Here is a 9,389-nt window from a genome sequence, read left to right on the forward strand (position 1 = left end):
TGCAAGTCATTTAAGTACCGTTGCTAGTGTCGTTTGATTGTTGCAGTTTAGTGTGGATTGGAGTGTTGTTCTGTGTTGCTGGTAATGTGTGCAATATAGTAATATGTGTTCAGGCGTTTTGTTCTCAATTCTCAATTTTACACTCTTAGATTTAAAAAAAATAGATTTATTCAATCTGTACATGTAACCATAAACTTTCATGTAGGATAATTAACTGTTGACACAATAAACTGTCAGCTCTTTTTACAAATTATTACACTATTAGATGTTTAAATCCTAATCCGTTTATTGTGGGTTTAAAGGATTTTGGTTGTCTTGGTGTGTATTGTCAATTTACACTGTTGTTATAAGCACAGCTGAAACCTGTTATCACCACGCGCTGTTGTGACAATGATTGGCACCTCAGTCTTAATACCGAGATGTGAAATTGACAATTACCTTTATGAATGAGCAGCCAGTGCAATGTTATGTAAACAGACAAATTAACAGGAGTACGGGCGCCCTGTGTTGTGATGCGAATGTAGACTTGGGTGTATAAAAGATGACGTCAGTTTTCGTTTTGGCATTAACACTGAAAACTCACACCTAGCCTGAGCGGATAAAACACATAGAAGAACTGTCTATATTTTGAACTCCCTAAGACACAAGTCAAACTGTCTCAGCAGTAGACGTCTACATTGTAAACCCGAAGCGTTGATAACAAGGTAAATATATCATTTTACACTGTAACTGATCGATTATTCTAGTGTTCTGATGGAAAATGGATATCACATTAACGGATACGTTATAATAATCATTTAAACGATTGAAGATCTGATCGTTTGTAGAACCTACCCACAACCCCAGACCACAATTTGTTTGTTGTTTAATAACGCCGTACTCAGCAATATTGCTGCTATTTGACGGCGGTCTGTAAATAATCAAGTTTGGACCAGACTATCCAGTGACATCATGAGCATCGATCCACGTAATTTTTTATACGATGACCTGCATCAACCAAGTCAGCGAGCCTGACCACCCGAACCCGTTAGTCGCCCTCAAGACAAGCATAGTCGTCTTTTAGGGCAAGCGAGGGTTGCTGAAGACCTATTCTTTCCCGGAACGTCACGGGTCACGTATCCGTCAAATTAAGACATGCATTTTCTACTGGAAAAGTTAAATACATTGGTGGAATATTGAACTTTTCTTTCCAAAAGAATGCATACCACAAATTAACGGATACTATCACAATAGTAACTTACATTTATATATATATTTACTTTTGTTGTGATAAGCGATATCATATTCCAATGTTATCAACGTTTCCGATAGTAAATGCATATCACATTACGGATACGTCTTATAATCTTTTCATTTATTAAACGTATCCGTTAAGTTGTGACATGCATTCTTTTGAAAACGTTCAATATTCCAATGAATTTGTATATATTTATTTTGAATTTGTTGTTGGATTGATGTGTAACATTATTTTTCTGCTTGTTTCACCTCGCATGGCACGATATATATGACGTTTGGATTGTGTACAACATCTGGATCGTGGTGCTACTATTTTTCATGATACGAGCGTCTCACGCCTGCTTTATCATTGAAGACCCAACTCTTATGAAACCAGGTAGTTGATCGATCAAGTGCAAGTAATCGTCAGCGATTAGCCGCAACGTTACATACGCTACAGCAATGTTACCTATAATTACCAATAATCATCGATCATGAAGTATTGAGTAAGTTTAGCTGTGTCCATAATCTCGTAGTTGCATAATGATATATTAATTATCTGTATAGAACTGTAAAAAAATAATTATTCATTTATATGAAATCAGGGAGGGGCGGTCGGGTAGTCTAGTGGTTAAAGCGTTTCGCTCGTCACGCCGAAGACTCGGGTTCGATTCCCGACATGGGTACAATGTGTGAAGCCCATTTCTGGTGTCCCCCGCCGTGATATTGCTGCAATATTGCTAATAGCGGCGTAAAACCATACCCACTCACTCACTTATATGAACACACACGATCTACAGGTGCGCAAACAAAAATGTCCCAATACAATATATAACAATTTCCCGGGAAATAAACCTTGTACATACAAGCGACGTGGCCTTTATTTCGACTACAGCTCCACTCTTTAACACATACGATAACACGAATAACGCATGTAGATTTCATTTTCATATATGTCATGGTGTTGTCACGTGTTTTGCAGCACGTGCGATGTGATTCACTTGTTTGTATGCGGGACGTTATCGGACGCCTCGGTAAATACCATACAGTATCGACTGATATTAATTAGACACGCTAGATGATCAATTATATCCCATTTCTTCTAAGATGTAATTAACGGCGTCGCCCAGTAAGCATCAACACTTGCATCACGACAGGAAGCAAAGTATCTGTCGCGAAAACGGATGACGTGTCGATGTCACCATGACAACGACATGCGTCAGTCCTATCCTCTCACGACCCACGCCGTGTGGCTATAATTAGATCCCGGACTCTGGGTTTACCGCAAAGGTTTATTTATCACGGAGTGATTTGCGTCACGCAGTTTACTGTGACGGGGTTTCCACACCTCGCTCCATTTGTAATACTGAAGCCAGTGTGTATAGGTTGAACCGTCAAGACGTTGTCAGTGTTAGATTATGTAAACTTGGACAGATATTTTACAGAAAAAGGTATGTTTGTAATCTTTTGGAATGTTGTGTTAACGTGATTTCATAATTTCAGATGTGATATTTCAGTATATGGTATTGCGAGTATCCATTTTTTTTACTCAATCGCTTGTTATTGTGAGAAAGTTATCATCCGGGAAATCATAATTACAGCTTGAGTCAAATCACCTATCCATATTTACAGTAATTCTGACAGATATCGGGCGGTCAGGTACCCTAGTGGTTAAAGCGTTCGCTCGTCACGCCGACGACCAGGGTTTGATTCCCGACATTGGTACAATGTGTGAAGCCCATTCCTGGTGTCCCCCGCCGTGATATTGCTGGAATATTGCTAAAAGCGGCGTAAAACCATACTCACTCACTTCATATCAAGGACAGATTAAATGATATATCAACATTTCAAATGATGGTATATCGATAATTTGGGAATATATATCAGTTAAAACGATAGTGTCAAATGAACTATTAATTACCATGGTAATGTGAATGATCCGATCGGTTGGCCCCATGAAAAAAGGCAGGTTTTACCCCAGGGAGAGTTATTGTGTAAGCCACAGTATTCACAACCCAGTGAATAATAACAATCACGATCTATGTTACCTAATGTCACTCGCTTGAGGGATTAGACGGGCGTTTAAATAAATGGCGTTAGTGAAATACCTCCCACCCATGTGTAAACCCTAGCCACCATGTGTGAAACGTTCCCCTCTCCCCGAAAATACCTAGCTACCGAGATCCCCGTGTTTTCCAGTTATGTTAACTCCAAACGGATGTGTCGTAAATAATAGCGAAAACCCCCCTTACTATTTATAAACCAACACATCCTTGTAAAACGAAACTACATCCCTGTAAAACGAAACTATGAGTGTTTACACGCTCGCCATACAAGCCGTCACATATACAAATAGCGCTAGGCTATTTTCAATGATAGTCTAATTCACTGCATTAAACAAGAACACCGTAAGCGAATTATTGTCTGACAACTGATGGATTACTGAGCAGAAACAGACAGGTGATTTTAGTATGCTTGTGATCAGCTGATTCCAAAATGCGTTGCTCCCAAACACAGTGTACGTTCTTTTGAAATTAACACGTTTTGATTTTACTCGGACTTAGTCGGACAAATAGTGAATGTCTGCTGTCAGCGGCCAGTGGTTGGCGGCATTACGTGCAGTGTGTTCAGTTGGCAGCTTCCATTTAATCCTGTCGGTAAAGGTTAATCTGAAGTTACCGATACCGATATCTTGTCTCTTAAAAATTGTCGTTTATAGATGTCATTGTCGTGTCTATTACTGTAGTAACTACATGTATCTTCTTTCCAGAATAAACCAAATGTCTACCGCCACCCTGATCGATATTGACCTCACCAGTGAAATGGCGGCCCCTCCTGCTTGGACACCCGGCAGATTCCTCACCAGCGGGGATGCGACCGTGATTGACGTGAACTCTCCAGTGTATGACCCGGTCAAAGGTCAAAGATCAAATATATTTGGAGGAACGGGTCTCATGTCCCAAGATTTGTCCTACGTGGTACGTATATCTTATCTAATATATAACATTCGCATTTGTGTTATCTATATTTGGCGTTACTCCATACTCGATGATTAACTGACTCACTTAATTATTGCCTGTAAGTATTTCTACTTGAACACGGGATATCCGCTGTACAGTCCCACGCACATCGTTAAGTAAGCTACTGTGGGAATAAGGAGAGATACAAGATGTCTTGGGCATGGTCCGAAAAGCGTTTACTGGAGAGAAAAGTGATATTCCTAAATGTTTCCTTGTCCGAATAGTGACGTCCCTAAACGTTTACTGGTCCGAATAGTGACATTCCTAAATGTTTCCCGGACCGAATTTTGACATCCCTAAATATTTACTGGACCGAATTTTGACATCCCTAAATATTTACTGGTCCGAATAGTGATATTCCTAAATATTTACTGGACCGAATTTTGACATCCCTAAATGACGTCCGAATAGTGACATTCCTAAATGTTTACTGGTCCGAATAGTGACATCCCTAAACGTTTACTGGTCCGAATAGTGACATCCCTAAACGTTAACTGGACCGAATAGTGATATTCCTAAATATTTACTAGACCGAATTTTGACATCCCTAAATATTTACTGGACCGAATTTTGACATGCCTAAATATTTACTGGACCGAATTTTGACATCCCTAAATGTTCACTGGTCCGAATAGTGATATTCCTAAATATTTACTCGACCGAATTTTGACATCCCTAAATGACGTCCGAAAAGTGACATCCCTAAATGTTTACTGGTCCGACGAATAGTGACATCCCTAAACGTTAACTGGACCGAATAGTGATATTCCTAAATATTTACTGGACCGAATTTTGACATCCCTAAATGTTTACTGGCAGGAATAGTGATATTCCTAAATATTTACTGGACCGAATTTTGACATACCTAAATATTTACTAGACCGAATTTTGACATCCCTAAATATTTACTGGACCGAATTTTGACTCCCTAAATATTTACTGGACCGAATTTTGACATCCCTAAATGTTCACTGGTCCGAATAGTGACATCCCTAAATGACGTCCGAATAGTGACATCCCTAAATGTTTCCTGGACCGAAAAGTGACATCCCTAAATGTTTACTGGTCCGACGAAAAGTGACATCCCTAAATGTTTACTGGTCCGACGAAAAGTGACAATCCCTAAACGTTAACTGGACCGAATAGTGATATTCCTAAATATTTACTGGACCGAATTTTGACATCCCTAAATATTTACTGGACCGAATTTTGACATCCCTACATGTTAACTGGCAGGAATAGTGGTAACCCGAAGTAACCCGAAACGTTTTCTGATCCCAATAGTGATATCCCTAAATGTATTCATGGTTCGAATAGTGATAACCTGAAAGGTTTACTGATCCGAATATTGATATTAATACGTAATGGTCCAAATAGTGAGAACCTTCACTGTTATGGTCCGAATAGTATGTAGCTCCCCACGTTACTTCTTCTCCTGGAGCTTTGTGTATATGTACTCTTGACTTGAGTTGACAGACAAATTCTAGAGGGCCAGCACCAATATACATAATCAGTAACCTGGAAATCCCAGCTAGATTTAGTCATTTACGATGCAATTACATAAACAATATTCCATTTACGTGCTCTGCGTGCACTTATATATGTGAATAATATATTATTTGCGCACTTTCTAAATGTCGTGATGATACAGATTGTCTATTTTCTTTCCAGTCCAAACCAGGCCTAGACAAGTGCACATCCCTGCCCCGAGGTACGACATACCTCATAATGGCATGTTGTGTCTTGGCATCCTTTAGCCTAGGGCTGCTGGCTTACATACACCTCTAGTGAGCTGGGCGATAAACACGGATTACTCATTATGACAATGGCGCGGAAGTCACGCTGTCATCACTGAATACGCCAAGGGACATAACTGCGTCGGTTCCTAAACGTGACCAGCGAAGACAGACACGAGATCTGCCCCTTAACAATTGGTGCAATACATGGATCTACATGGAACTATAAATGGCATGGGGAACCGTGTGGATACCGTGCGATAACCCTATACAATATTAAAACAATACGGTTCATGTTATTTATTATCAATAAGTCGTATTTTTGAGTCAGTAAAAGTCTTATTTAATCAAAGCGAATGCGAAGTCTACCCACGTCTGATCTCGAAGGTGCTATTCTCTGTTACAGAACCGTCAATCTCATTTTTGTACATTTACCTGCATTCATTGCCAAATGAGATTGGCATTTATTTGAATATATTGTTAATAAATATTGTTTCTTAAACAATGTTTTAGTGGGTTGATTGATTGTAGTAAAACAGTAGTTTTGATAGTCGGAACTCGTTGGATGTGTCTCACCGTAAGAACTGGACGTCAGACCCATCTCACCGTCAGAACTATACGTCAGACGCGTCTCACCGTCAGAACTATACGTCACACCAGTCTCACCGTAAGAATTATACGTTACACCAGTCTCACCGTAAGAACTATACGTTAGACCAGTCTCGCCGTGAGAATTATACGTTAGGCCAGACCCACAGTAAGAACTATACGTTAGGCCAGTCACATAGTAAGAACTATACGTTGGCCAGTCTCACAGTAAGAACTATACGTTAGGCCAGTCTCACGGTAAGAGCTATACGTTAGACCAGTCTCGCCGTGAGAATTATACGTTAGGTCAGTCTCACGGTAAGAGCTAAACGTTAGACCATTCTCGCCGTGAGAATTATACGTTAGGCCAGTCTCACAGTAAGAACTACACGTTAGGCCAGTCTCACTGTAAGAACTATACGTTAGGCCAGTCTCAGTGTAAGAACTATACGTTGGCCAGTCTCACAGTAAGAACTATACGTAAGGCAAGTCTCACAGTAGGAACTATACGTTAGGCCAGTCTCACAGTAAGAACTATACGTTAGGCCATTCTCACTGTAAGAGCTATACGTTAGACCAGTCTCGCCGTGAGAATTATACGTTAGGCCAGTCTCACAGTAAGAACTATACGTTAGGCCAGTCTCACTGTAAGAACTATACGTTAGCCAAGTTTACAGTAAGAACTATACGTTAGGCCAGTCTCACTGTAAGAACTATACGTTAGGCCAGTCTCACAGTAAGAACTATACGTTGGCCAGTCTCACAGTAAGAACTATACGTTAGGCCAGTTTCACAGTAAGAACTAAACGTTAGGCCAGTCTCACTGTAAGAGCTATACGTTAGACCAGTCTCGCCGTGAGAATTATACGCTAGGCCAGTCTCACTGTAAGAACTATACGTTAGGCCAGTCTCACTGTAAGAACTATACGTTAGGCAAGTCTCACAGTAAGAACTATACGTCAGGCCAGTCTCACTGTAAGAACTATACGTTATAACAGTCTCGCCGTGAGAAATATACGTTAGGCAAGTCTCACAGTAAGAACTATACGTTGGCCAGTCTCACAGTAAGAACTATACGTTAGGCCAGTCTCACAGTAAGAAGTAAACGTTAGGCCAGTCTCGCTGTAAGAGCTATACGTTAGACCAGTCTCGCCATGAGAATTATACGTTAGGCCAGTCTCACTGTAAGAATTATACGTTAGGCCAGTCTCACCGTAAGTACTATACGTTAGGCCAGTCTCACAGTAAGAACTCTACGTTAGACCAGTCTCACTGTAAGAGCTATACGTTAGACCAGTCTCGCCGTGAGAATTATACGTTAGGCAAGTCTCACGGTAAGAACTATACGTTAGGCAAGTCTCACGGTAAGAACTATACGTTAGGCCAGTCTCACAGTAAGAACTATACGTTAGGCCAGTCTCACAGTAAGAACTATACGTTGGGCCAGTGTGACAGTAAGAACTATACGTTAGACGAGTCTCGCCGTGAGAACTATACGTTAGGCGAGTCTCACAGTAATAACCATACACGTTAGGCCAGTCTCACTGTAAGAACTATACGTTAGGCCAGTCTCACTGTAAGAACTATACGTTAGACCAGTCTCACCGTGAGAACTATACGTTAGGCGAGTCTCACAGTAATAACCATATACGTTAGGCCAGTCTCACTGTAAGAACTATACGTTGGCCAGTCTCACTGTAAGAACTATACGTTAGGCGAGTCTCACAGTAATAACCATATACGTTATAACAGTCTCACTGTAAGAACTATACGTTGGCCAGTCTCACAGTAAGAACTATACGTTAGGCCAGTCTCACGGTAAGAACTACACGTTAGGCCAGTCTCGCCGTGAGAATTATACGTTAGGCCAGTCTCACTGTAAGAACTATACGTTAGGCCAGTCTCACTGTAAGAACTATACGTTAGGCCAGTCTCACAGTAAGAACTAAACGTTAGGCCAGTCTCACTGTAAGAACTATACGTTAGACCAGTCTCGCCGTGAGAATTATACGTTAGGCCAGTCTCACGGTAAGAGCTATACGTTAGACCAGTCTCGCCGTGAGAATTATACGTTAGGCCAGTCTCACAGTAAGAACTATACGCTAGGCCAGTCTCACTGTAAGAACTATACGTTGGCCAGTCTCACAGTAAGAACTATACGTTAGGCCAGTCCCACGGTAAGAACTATACGTTAGACGAGTCTCGCCGTGAGAATTATACGTTAGGCAAGTCTCACAGTAAGAACTATACGTTGGGCCAGTCTCACAGTAGGAACTATACGTTAGGCCAATTCTCACAGTAAGAACTATACGTTAGGCCAGTCTCACTGTAAGAGCTATACGTTAGACCAGTCTCGCCGTGAGAATTATACGTTAGGCCAGTCTCACTGTAAGAACTATACGTTAGGCCAGTCTCACAGTAAGAACTATACGTTAGGCCAGTCTCACAGTAAGAACTATACGTTAGGCCAGTCTCACGGTAAGAACTATACGTTAGGCCAGTCTCACAGTAAGAACTATACGTTAGAACAGTCTCGCCGTGAGAAATATACGTTAGGCAAGTCTCACAGTAAGAACTATACGTTGGCCAGTCTCACAGTAAGAACTATACGTTAGGCCAGTCTCACAGTAAGAACTAAACGTTAGGCCAGTCTCACTGTAAGAGCTATACGTTAGACCAGTCTCGCCATGAGAATTATACGTTAGGCCAGTCTCACTGTAAGAACTATACGTTAGGCCAGTCTCACTGTAAGTACTATACGTTAGGCCAGTCTCACAGTAAGAACTCTACGTTAGACCAGTCTCACTGTAAGAGCTATACGTTAGACCAG

The 9,389-nt window shown here is 41.0% G+C and overlaps 1 long non-coding RNA gene across 1 annotated transcript; it reads left to right on the top strand.

Annotated features, from left to right (window-relative positions):
• Window positions 1-2,506: 2,506 nt before the first annotated feature.
• Window positions 2,507-6,473, top strand: LOC124138594. The gene is made up of 3 exons (XR_006861660.2): window positions 2,507-2,666; window positions 3,986-4,193; window positions 5,907-6,473. It is a non-coding gene; the product is annotated as an uncharacterized LOC124138594 (long non-coding RNA).
• The last annotated feature ends 2,916 nt before the right edge of the window (window positions 6,474-9,389 follow it).

The sequence above is a fragment of the Haliotis rufescens genome, unplaced genomic scaffold (assembly GCF_023055435.1).
Source record: "Haliotis rufescens isolate VD_foot unplaced genomic scaffold, xgHalRufe1.0.p SCAF_17, whole genome shotgun sequence".
NCBI classification, from domain to species: Eukaryota; Metazoa; Mollusca; class Gastropoda; order Lepetellida; family Haliotidae; genus Haliotis; species Haliotis rufescens.